This window comes from Ptychodera flava, chromosome 11 (assembly GCF_041260155.1).
Source record: "Ptychodera flava strain L36383 chromosome 11, AS_Pfla_20210202, whole genome shotgun sequence".
Taxonomy (NCBI): domain Eukaryota; kingdom Metazoa; phylum Hemichordata; class Enteropneusta; family Ptychoderidae; genus Ptychodera; species Ptychodera flava.
This window is the reverse complement of record NC_091938.1, coordinates 7536506-7549097: the sequence shown is the minus strand read 5'-3', so window position 1 is coordinate 7549097 and position 12592 is coordinate 7536506. Positions and strand designations below refer to the sequence as shown.

The 12592-nt window shown below is 38.5% G+C and overlaps 2 protein-coding genes across 2 annotated transcripts in view; both read right to left on the bottom strand.

Moving 5' to 3' along the window:
* LOC139143408 (uncharacterized) overlaps positions 1-2324 on the bottom strand; it is a 47812-nt gene extending 45488 nt beyond the window's left edge. Inside the window, exon 1 of the mRNA XM_070713711.1 lies at positions 2308-2324. The gene's annotated coding sequence lies outside the window, so the exon portion shown is untranslated. The remainder of the gene's footprint in view (positions 1-2307) is intronic.
* The window catches only part of LOC139143413 (uncharacterized), a 65492-nt gene extending 53371 nt beyond the window's left edge, over positions 1-12121 (bottom strand). The window contains exon 1 of the mRNA XM_070713718.1: positions 11953-12121. The gene's annotated coding sequence lies outside the window, so the exon portion shown is untranslated. The remainder of the gene's footprint in view (positions 1-11952) is intronic.
* Between the last annotated feature and the right edge of the window lie 471 nt (positions 12122-12592).

Sequence of the window (12592 nt, the reverse complement as noted above, 5' to 3'; positions counted from 1 at the left end):
AACAGTATAAATAGTATCTTGTGTCAAACAAAATTCATGAAAAATGGGCGACATTGTCCCTTTAAGGCCATCTCCATCGTGACCCTGTATATTGAAGGCCATCTCCATCGTGACCCTGTATATTGAAGGCCATCTCCATCGTGACCCTGTATATTGAAGGCCATCTCCATCGTGACCCTATATATTCAAGTACTATTATAGAAGGCCATCTCCATCGTGACCCTGTATATTGAAGGCCATCTCCATCGTGACCCTGTATATTGAAGGCCATCTCCATCGTGACCCTATATATTCAAGTACTATTATAGAAGGCCATCTCCATCGTGACCCTGTATATTGAAGGCCATCTCCATCCTGACCCTGTATATTGAAGGCCATCTCCATCCTGACCCTGTACATTGAAGGCCATCTCCATCCTGACCCTGTATATTGAAGGCCATCTCCATCGTGACCCTGTATATTCAAGTACTATTATAGAAGGCCATCTCCATCGTGACCCTGTATATTGAAGGCCATCTCCATCATGACCCTGTATATTCAAGTACTATTATAGAAGGCCATCTCCGTGACCCTGTATATTCAAGTATGGTTATTGAAGTTCATATCCATTGTGACCCCATACAGAAGTCCTTATCCATTGACCTTCAGAAATGTTGCTAAATTCTCAAATAACCCAAATTTGGGGGACAGGACTAAACAATAATGAAGATTTCAAAGAAAATAATGAGGTCTGTCATTTTAAAATGGAAGAAATCCCTTTTTTGTACAAATTTATCGTAATGTCAGGTACCTATAGCTGAAAGTTGCAATATTACAAATTACCATAAAAAACAAGTGAATTGCAAAAACCGAAGAGTAGATTAGCTTAAATTTACTGAATAAACCAATATTACCACAATATCCTATTATCCCAAAATATTTCCAATCGTGTTATTTAGAGCATGAATAAATACCCAGTACTGTATTTGGATTTTGGACTCGAATGGATATAAGTGTGTGTGTGTGTGTGTGTGTGTGTGTGTGTCTGTGTGTGTGTGTGTGTCTGTCTGTCTGTCTGTGTGTTTGTTTGTTTTGCATTCTTGACAATCTAATTCACATCAAGAAAGAAAGAAATTCAAATGGATATGTGGGCTCTGACGACAAGCCAAATACTGAGTATTTTCACTTCAATATGCTTGAAACTGACCAAAGAACTGACAAATAATGGATTCTTCCAATTTACTGGGAGGGGACTTGTAACATCTTCACTGCGGTGTAAAAGGTTAACTGTCCAGACTCTGAATACTAAATGATTCAATGTGATATCTTCGATATACAGATGACCTCCCGACTTAGGATTTAGTACCATTACTTTACAAATTGAGACGATCAGACGTACATTAAAACCCTGCGAACATTCCATTTGATTTACCTTACGGTGGAGTCGCCTTGGGGACAGACATTTGGACTCTAACGTTGTTCAGCACTTTTCTGGTCTAGCGCCCATTTGGACCCATTTTAAAGCTCTCTGGCTAGGAATATTTTTCACCGTCCTAGTTTGTTTGAAAATCGAAACTTTTTTATCTTACCCCATGGAGTAAAACAGAGATTGAATTTAAAATATCTGTACATGTTTGGTAATTTTTTTCTCCAGAACCAAACTTTCAAATAAATTATTGATTTCCTAAGAGAATGTTTGAAATTTTGATTTATGAACGTTTGTGCAAAAGTTTAAGCCGCTCACTTTCGAGGCGCGAACTGTATTGAAATACACAAAGAAATGCTTAACGCAGGTAACAGCCAACGAAATGTCACCAATGTGTCAACACTGTTTGCAGTCTACTACTACCCGCCATGATATCACTCGAGGGTTTACCCTAGGTCAAAACAATGTGTGTTTCCATCATTATGCCTTCAGGAAATAGGGTAGGTTGGTAAAAACTTTTTCCAATGGCGTGAGATCCATCAAGAACATCAAACTGTGATAAGATGATATATTATTTTTAAAGCGAGAAAAAAAGTTCAGGTCGTTTGGGGAAGTGGGAGGGGGGAGGTAGTAAAAGTTGGCTTGGTTAACGGAAACACATACATGTTTATTTGGTATTGTTGAATGTGCACTTCTACAGCAAAGAGAATATAATGTAGTATAATATAATAATAATAATAATAACAATAATAATAATATAATAATATATATATATTTTGTTACGTGCAGAGAAAACGAACAAAAGGGTGAACTCAGCAGTTAACGTTTAAAACAAATTTATTACGAAAATAAAACTAATTGCTAAGTCAGGGATAGAGTACAAGCTTTAAAAGTGTACAGACTACTTATCTCAGCTGGGACGGCAAAGCTCCAGTCTCAGAGTTGTAACAGTCAGTCGGATGAATGAACAGTCCTTTGGCTTGCAGGCTTGAATTTGCACAAAGTCCACAGTATAAATCCAGCGTTGGCAGTGAAGGTCTTGAAAAGTCTTGAGAATGACTACTGCTGGAGTTTAGTAACACACAAGAGACACGATCCCAAAAGTCTGACTGGAAGCTGTGCACGTCCCTTTTATAAAGGCATATAAGAACAATCTAGAACTTTTATTGACATGCTAATTACTGTTCTAAAATTATCTCCCTTACACAACTAATCAACTTTCCAGAACATTCCAAACATGACTAATTGAATTCAGGTTGCGAGGTCATCAAGGGCAGTGACCTTGAGAATGTTCTAGACTAATTGAACTCAGGTCATGATGAGTGTGGGGGAATGACCTACATAACACACCCCCTCTTCAAAAAAAAGAAAATTTTTCAAAGAAAAATCTTTCTTTTGCAAATGTAATCTTGAAAAGGATTTAAGTACTCAATTTTGTTTTACTCTAAAGTAAAGTTTCTTGAAAGTGAACAACAATAAATTTCTTGAAAGTGAACAACAATAAACTCTAAATACGAGAGAGACAGTCTGCAATTAAATTGTCTCTGCCTTTGATATGTCTAATGTCAAGATTAAACTCCTGTAACATTAAACTCCATCTTAGCAATCTCTGATTTTTGCCTTTAAATTTCTGCAGAAAAACAAGAGGGTTGTGATCAATATAAACCACTATTGGCTGATTTGAAGAAGTAACATAAACTTCAAAATGCTGTAAAGCTAATATCAAAGATAAACACTCTTTTTCAATGTAGAGTAGTTTCTCTGGGATTTGTTAAATTTGCTAAATTTGTAAAAATAGCAAACAGGATGATCTGTCCCATGACTATCCTCTTGCAATTTGGTATTGGAAAACTTGAAATGGCACTGAATTTGGCATAAAGTATGCATGGCAAAGTCCGGTTATTTGTATTGAGTTCTATAAAGTCATTGTTCGGCAAATACTTGGCTTCCTCCTGGAGATATTCCGCTTTCGCAGGATTCAGTCTGTCTGGATGTTGTTCCACTGGATTACTGTCGCAGACATCTTCGTTGTGATAGATGATGTTTGTCCTCGTTGGAACATCTTGAAACAAATGTTCATGGATTGGTTCTTTCAGCTGTTGTTGGTGTTCTGGCTGGAGGTGTGCCAACTTTGTAGACTCCAGCTTCTCCAGGATTTCTGAGTTCTGAAGCTTGACCGAGCCCAGCTTTGAGTTTAGAGTATTTTCACTCAAGTCAGTTTCAGTATCACTATCTTCATAATGGTTTGAACTGACTGCACTGACAGGCTGAGTTATAGTAGGATTATCCCTATCCAAATATGGCTTAAGCATATTTATGTGACATAGCTGTTTTTGTTTTCGCCTGTCAGGTGTTATTATGATGTAATTTAAATCACTCAATTTCTTATCAATTAGGTATGGCCCAAAGTAACGAGCATGGAGTGGTTTGCCAGGAATTGGAAGTAGAACAAGAACTTTTTGACCTGGTTCAAACTTCCGTTTTGAGGTGCTTTTATCATATTTGGTTTTCATTGACTGCTGAGATGACTCAAGATTTTCTCTGGCTAATTCACATGCTTTAGAGAGTTTTGTACGAAAATCTGACACGTATTGCAAAATATTCAGACAATCATCATCGTCTGATAGGAATTTCTCTTTAACGAGCTTAAGTGGGCCACGGACTGTATGTCCAAATACAAGCTCAAATGGGCTAAAACCAAGAGACTGTTGAATTGACTCTCAAACAGCAAAGGGCAGAAAATGAATTCCTTCATTCCGCTGCTTCTCTGTGTCAAAACAGTAGGTCTTAATCATGTTTCTAAAAGTTTGATGAAATCGCTCAAGAGCACCCTGACTTTCTGGGTGGTAGGCAGATGACCTATACTGTTAAAATGTCTAGCTGATCCACTACTTGTTGAAAAATTTCAGACATAAAGTTGAAGCCTTGATAGGACTGGACACATTTAGGGAGGCTGAAATAAGTGAACGAAAATTGACTAAAGCATCACTATAGTCTTTGCCTTTATATTTCTCAGTGGTATGGCTTCTGGGAACCGAGTATATGTACACGTTATTGTCAACATGTACTCATTTCCTGATCTTCAATTTTGTAGAGGCCCAACACAGTCTATTAGTATCCTACTAAATGGTTCTTGAAATGCAGGATTGGCTGTAAAGGGCCTTTGGAATAGTCTGATTTGGCTTTCCTACCATTTGACATGTGTGACAAGTTTTACAGAAATGTGCTACATCCTGCCTGAGATTAGGCCAATAAAAGTGACTGAGAATTTTATGATAAGTTTCCTGACTCCTAATTGACCAGCCCAGGGGGTTTCATGGGCCAGGCGCAATATTTCAGCATGGTAGGGCTTTGGAACCACAATTTGATGTTTTATAGCCCAATCGTCATCAACCAAAACATCTGGAGGTCTCCATTTACGCATGAGAATACCAGATTTTGTATAATAGGAAACAGAGCTATCTGAAGTTTTACCTTCATCATCTACCCTGTCAAACAAAGACAAAATATCTGGGTCTTTGTGTTGTTCTGCAATGAGATTTGATCTAGAAAATGTCTGACTTTGGTCAGCAGGTTTTACTGGAAGTTTCAAATCCACGAGGGATAACGAATGATCCGTGTCAAACACCTGACTGAGAAAGGTGTCATTTAAGTCAACATCTGTGACATTATTTTTGAGAGTATTTTGATTCTCAGAAGTTTTCTTTGACATGGCTCGAGTAATGGCACATGAAGGAAATAAATCGGGTATCTCTTGTTCAATTGGCTCTGGATCCTGATCTAAACTAGGATTATCAGTCACAAGTGGATTAGTAATGACCTTGTCCCCAGCAAGGTCGTTTCCAAGAAGAAGGTGAATCCCTTCAAAAGGCAAAAAAGGCCTAATACCTAAAGTCACAGGTCCAGAAACAAAGTCCGAAGACAAATAGACATTATGGAGAGGAACAGGAATGTAGTCATTACAATCTACCCCCTTAATAAGAACTTTAGAACCTGAAAATGACTTTTCAGAAAACGGCAGGGTATCTGCCAACAAAAGAGACTGGGAAGCCCCGGTATCTCTTAAAATTTTGACAGGGGTAGCGGAAGAGAAATCACTAGAAAGTGATATAAAACCATTATGAATAAATGGCTCGAAAATACCCATAATGCTATCCTGAGAAGAATTGACCTTGACCTCATTAATTGGGGATAAGAGGGATTTAACCTCAGAAAATGTGTTGCACACATTATTAGACTCTAATTGAGTTGATGAAGAAATAAAGCCGGTGGGCTTAGATCCACTTTGACCACTTTGACCTTCACGTTTTCTTTTCAATTTGAAACAACTGACATTAAATGGCCGTCTTTCTTGCAATAATTACAAGAAAGTGTACCGAACTGTTTGTCAGAAGGAGATTGAGACTTGGGATCTGATGTGTGAGTGTTACTTAAATTTTGTGAACTGTTGTCATTTGATTTCCTACTTTCCTTTGAGAAATTCTTGGATGAAAAGGAGGAGTTAAATTTACCTGCATTGTTTCTGTAGGAAAAGGACTGGGATGGTTTGCTGAGAAATGAAGATTTGTGTGTCAATGAATAATCATCGGCCAAACGTGCAGCAACCTCCAATGTATCTGCCTTTTGTTCATTGATAAACGTTTTGATGTCACTCCGGATGCACCTTTTAAATTCCTCAATCAAAACAAGTTGTCGTAATTTGTCATAATTCTGACTGACCTTTTCCGAAGAACACCAACGATCAAACAGTTGTTCTTTTGTTCGAGCAAATTCAACATAAGTTTGATCCTTCACCTTCTCACAATCCCTAAATTTCTGACGGTAAGCTTCAGGCACCAACTCATAACCCTTGAGAATTAATTCCTTCACAGAATCATAATCTGAAGCCTGCTCTACTGACAACTGAATGTAAATTTCTCTGGCTTTACCCACCAAAGCACTCTGCAAAAGCATAGACCAGGACTCCTTAGGCCAATCCAGACTCTGAGCAATTTTCTCAAAATGAAGGAAATATTTATCAACATCCTTTTCTTGGAAAGGGGGAACTAACCTGAAATGCTTAGTGATGTCAAAATTGTCTGAAGGGAAGAATTTTCCTGACTTTCCAAGCTCTAAACGTCTCATTTCTAACTGCAGTCGGTGTTCAGCTAATTCTCTTTCCTTTTCTTTTTCCTCTCTTTCTTTCTCCCTTTGTCTTTCTTCCATTTGCAATTCTTTTTCTTTCATTTCCAATTCCCTCTCTTTCTGTCTTTCTTCCATTTCTAATCTTTCCTGCCTTTCTTTTTCTTTCTGTCTTTCTTCCATTTGCAATTCTTTTTCTTTCATTTGTAATTGCATTTGTATTTTTTCTTTTTCTAATGCCAATTTTTTAAGCTCCAAATCTGCCTGAATTTCTAATTCTAATTTTTTGAGTTCGAAGGAAGACTCAGGCTCATAATCTTTTAAGGCAGACTCTTCAAAATGGCCAGAATTAACTAAATGTTTTGCAATCTTGAATTGAATTTCTCGCTTGCGCATAGATCTTTTGACATCTACTTTAAGGAAATTTGCCAGTGCTATGAGGTTGTCTTTTCTGAGGGAATTAAATGTGTCCTGATCAAGGTCATCCATAAATTCGTCTGGCTTAAATTCCGCCATGATTAAATTTCGCTGAGTTCACAGTATATAGTAGTTTTGAAAAGGTAGGCAAAATGTTGTCAAACGGCTCAAAATATTCGCTCCCGGACGAGCCCCCAATTTTGTTACGTGCAGAGAAAACGAACAAAAGGGTGAACTCAGCAGTTAACGTTTAAACAAAATTTATTACGAAAATAAAACTAATTGCTAAGTCAGGGATAGAGTACAAGCTTTAAAAGTGTACAGACTACTTATCTCAGCTGGGACGGCAAAGCTCCAGTCTCAGAGTTGTAACAGTCAGTCGGATGAATGAACAGTCCTTTGCTTGCAGGCTTGAATTTGCACAAAGTCCACAGTATAAATCCAGCGTTGGCAGTGAAGGTCTTGAAAAGTCTTGAGAATGACTACTGCTGGAGTTTAGTAACACACAAGAGACACGATCCCAAAAGTCTGACTGGAAGCTGTGCACGTCCCTTTTATAAAGGCATATAAGAACAATCTAGAACTTTTATTGACATGCTAATTACTGTTCTAAAATTATCTCCCTTACACAACTAATCAACTTTCCAGAACATTCCAAACATGACTAATTGAATTCAAGGTTGCGAGGTCATCAAGGGCAGTGACCTTGAGAATGTTCTAGACTAATTGAACTCAGGTCATGATGAGTGTGGGGGAAATGACCTACATAACAATATATATATATATATATATATATATATATATATATATATATATATATATATATATATATATATTGTGTGTGTCTTTTTGTGTGGGGTTGTCTACATGTGTGTGTGTGTGAGAGAGTGTTGTGTCTTTAAATGTAATTGTATATTATGTATATGGTTGTGTCGACTGAGACAGACTCGTCCGAGATACTGAAATGTCATTTACCCGTGTGATTAGAAATGCGAAAGCCTTGGCCTGTTCACGCGTCCCTGCGTAACTCTGCGGACATCTTTTAGTATTTTTAACGTCTCACGCTTTTCCCCAAGGCCCTGTTACTCCAGTAAACTCATACAAATATACGTATAACTACACGAGGCTCTCATTCCATGGTCACAGTCTCCATATGCGTCTGTTACACTGACGTATACACTGGGGTCGATAAATAAAGTAACATTGCTGCTTCGCAAACAGCCAAGTGGTATTGTCCTGACAGGTGGTATTGTCCTGATTAGTAAAGAAAATTCTTCGTTTGCCGTCCTTGGATTTTTGAAAAACCTACCAGCCAGCCAGCAAAAAAAACCAAACACATAAAAATAACACAACATAGATCAGTCGCATAACCTTTAACGTTCCCATCGGTTTATGGGTCACAGGTATGAAAAATCATCTGTTACATTTACAATGCAGTGTTTCTTGTGCTCTTAATTAAGCACGTTGAAACCAATGCTTGGAAACATATGTTATACTTGTGTAAGTACAACAAGCATATTATTTAGAGGTAGGCGACTGTGAGTCTGATCAATAATTCAATAATAAACAATGGCAATAAACACTATATCAGTACATAATGTACCACATGTACAGTGTGATAGTAATCAACTGGTTGTGTTACGAAGATAGTTTGTCTCTGGCATAGGTTTATACACCCGGTGGTCATAGGCACCAGTAAAATTATTAATTAAAACAACAAGATCTCAATTATGAATACAAAGCATATTTGCGACAAATGTAAAAAGACGCAAATTACGTATTACGATGAAGTTTACGAAGTTTTGAAGAAAAAAGAATATATTTGAATCATATTAAGAATGATAAAGGTAGTCAACACTTAATGAAGGAACACGAGAATTTCACATAATGGGTTCAATTTTGCAACGTGTCTCAGTGACATTTGTATATTAATTGTGACATGTAAATTTAAGATCGAGACCTGTATTGATGTTTACGATTGGACGTATAATTTTATCTTTAATTCATATCTATCGTATGATCAAAGCCAAGCCTTAAAGATAACGTTTAAATACCATTCTAAAATAATACGGGAAGGGGAGAACAAAGGGCACGAGAGAAAAATACAAAAGGCAGGGCAGGAGGGCAGAACGACCAAAGAGTAGTCCAGGGCATTTAGTCAATTGGAGAAGTGTATCTTGGGCGACGGCACATGTCAAGATTGTCTACCGAGAAATAAAGTCTATGTAGTACCAACGAACTCTGAACATCTCGTGTAGTCAACTGAAGATTACCAGTACCTCTCAGCAAGCTAAGACGAGCCCAGGAGTAAAAGCAGGCCAAGACGAGTAATGAGATAATACGAGAAAAAAGCGTACACTATGAATTTCAAAATGTTGGGGTAGAAGGAAAAGGCAGTCTTTCAAAACCTGGAACTTCCAAATATTAAACTGCAAAAGTCACTGAATATAACAAAGTATGTAGTTGTCACTCAGAAAACAAATGCTAAACATCTCGGTAAAAGGTGAAACTACTGTCTCTTTCATACAATTACTGTACAATTTTTGCAGTAAGAAGAGTGGGTAGCTGAACAAATCATAGCAGCCTTGAGTACAAGGGCCTTTTTAAGTGTCAAATAATAGTAGTCCTGGGCACTGTTTCTGTTGAGTTAAATGCTCCATTAGCTGTAACTTTAAAGGCTATTTATTCTGAATTCTGTGTATCAACTGCTTTTTGGCCGACTTCCAATAGCGCAGTCAGGTTTGTTAAATATAGCTGTACTCGCGACATCGGACACAGCTGCCTGAAATTCGGACAAATTTTATTGTGGCATGCGCGGTCGTTGTTGCAGCTTGTAGTCTGAGCCATAAATACATTTGAATAAGTGTGACTTTTTGTATGCATTATAACACTAGCACGTTTTATTTTCATCGTTCTTACGGAAAATGCGGACAAACATTTATTTTTGCATATTAATGAAAGAAAAATGACGTTCAGTGATCAGCGCTATTGCATACTAAAATGCCAAATATTCTGCTTGTCAAGACAGCAGATGCCAAATGGCAATAGCTTTTTTTGAAAACTGAATGTAATCCGGACTTATGAAATGACCCAATCGTTTTGTAGCAGAAAAAAATGCTCAAAGTAAGAGCAACTTCAACTGCGTACCAACTATTTGGAGCATTCAACAACGAACATTTCACAGGAGGTACCTGCTTGCGCCGGTGCAGATCCAATGTCGTGATCAATCGCGGATCGCGGAAAAGCTGATGGAAATTCAGTTCCGTTCCTTGTTCGAAACTAAACCAGTCAAGAATTGTTTTCGATCCGTCTTATATGGAGAACAAAACAATTTCACGCACTTCCGCCGACTTGAAAACTTTGAGGGGGAAATCAACTTGTGAAACGATCGATCGATCTTCACTTACGGTACACTGCAGTCCGCTACAACAGGAGGTGCACATGTACACTTTACGTACTGCGATTGATATACCCCTTTACGATAGGTAATCTGATTTGTATTGAAACGATCGTATGAAATTCGCGTTTTTGCGACATTTAAGTAAACTACTGCGTCATTGCGAACGAAGGAAGGGCACAACGCGCCGTATTTTCGAGCAGACGATTTGTGTTTGATTTTCAGATTTCGTCCAAAAACCTACCCGAACGCGGACGGCAAACAAAGAATTTATTTTACTGCGCCTTATCGGGGATTGCAGTACGGAACTCTGAGCTACGTTTTAATAGCTCTATGTTTGCAACTGCTGATCATCTATAGTCGATGAAATGTCAGTAGGCTTGGCTCTTATAAATATTAACCAAGTGAGTTTATGACCATCGTGTCAACGGTATGACCCGAAAAGTGTCAATGTGTCAACAATATAACAAAAATTATGCCAAGCGGCGAAACAACACGCTAAACTAAAGCTACACTGTCGACCGCGCTTTGAGCTGACGCATTTTGACTTACTTTCTTCACTGCCTATCGACTTTCAAATTATGTGGCTTGGATACACTCCGGCACTCTGTCATCCGATACTAAGTACAACATTGCTTCGCATGTAGCCTACTGCTGTGGGTTCATAGCTGTGGTGTTTTCAGACGGGATTTCTGCCTTTTACGGGCTGGTTTTGACTTTTACGACTTGGGAGGGGTTAAACGTAGTAAATGCCAAAACCAGCCTGTAAAAGGCAGTAGTATTTGTAGTATAGCGTTGATCGCGATTTCGGATTTGTTACTAAATATAGCTGCACGCGCGCGACTTTCGGACAAATATGCTGAAATTCGGACAAATTTTGTTGTTGCATGCGCGGCTGCTGTTGCAGCTTGTAGTCTCAGTCATCAATTCATACGAATAAGTGTGACGCTAAATATCCATTCTAACACTCGCAGGTTTTATTTTCGTCGTTTATGCGGAAAAATGCGGAGAAATGTTTACTTATGCATATTAATGAGATAGGACAGTGACGTCATTTGCGATCAGCGCTATTACAGGCAGCTCCGTCCAAGCGTTACTGTCGCAAAGCGGAAATAGTAGATCGAAATACTAACGTTGGCCGGAAAGACAACAAGCTCACAACATGCTAAGACAGTCAAAAGTTCTTCATGCGGAATTTGGTCACATCAAAGCCCTTTCTACTCCCTTGATTGAATCTGTCTTTCAATAGTTTGTCGCAGACCAAATTGCGTGGGAAGTAGCCCTGTGTACGATGCTGTTTATTGTGTACGGCTTCTCACGGCCGTACTACTCCGAGAACATACAGCATTGTACGCAGCACTATGTGTCGCTGTGGTTCCAAAGCTGTAAGGTTTTCAGACGGAATTCCTACCTTTTACTGGTTGGTGTTGGCCTTTACGACTTTTAACTCCTCCCAAGTCGTTAATGTCAATATTATCCCGTAAAAGGCAGAAATCCTGTCTGACTCACCACAGCTATGACCCCACAGCTATACAAATACGTGATAGACGCTACACACTTTGCTTAGAAGAAGTCTTTCCGATACTATTAGTGAATTATAAACTTGTCTCACCTTATGTATCTGTTCCTTGTTGACGTTCAAAGAAGCCAGCTGTTAGAGACTTAGTTTGTCGATGGATGAAATGCTCTTACACTGTCACAGGTATAATTGCCTTTGTTACCGTTGGGAAAGTCCCGCTATGACACATTTTACATGACTTTCGAAGTGTGTCAATTCGTCGCTTGGTGGCGCAGACATAATTTCGGTCACCTACTCTTGATGAGCGTTGAGGTACGTCCAGGGCGAGTGTGGGAAAGTTGTCAGTAATTAGTTCTTGAAGTACCTGAAATAATTTCATCTCTATTCCTTTGCATCGAACAGTTCAGTGCCCTGTAGGGAGCCTGCATTGTAAAAATGTGGACTATAGAAAATGTCCAATAGGTATCAGGTTCTCATAAGTCTTTCTCCTACTCAATCTTCGTAAACGGGTGTGGAAAAACTGCATATTTGATAATTACAGGAAATGAAACCACATGTAATACAGAAGTGAAAGAAATAAAAGTGATGTAATTTGACAAAGATTCTCATTGGTCTGGCATCTTGCAAGTTGGAATCCCTTAGACACTTAAATACTACTCAGTTGCACGCTCATGGCTGTAAATATTCTACAATACACATCATGTACTGCAAAACATAGTGGTCCATAACTTTC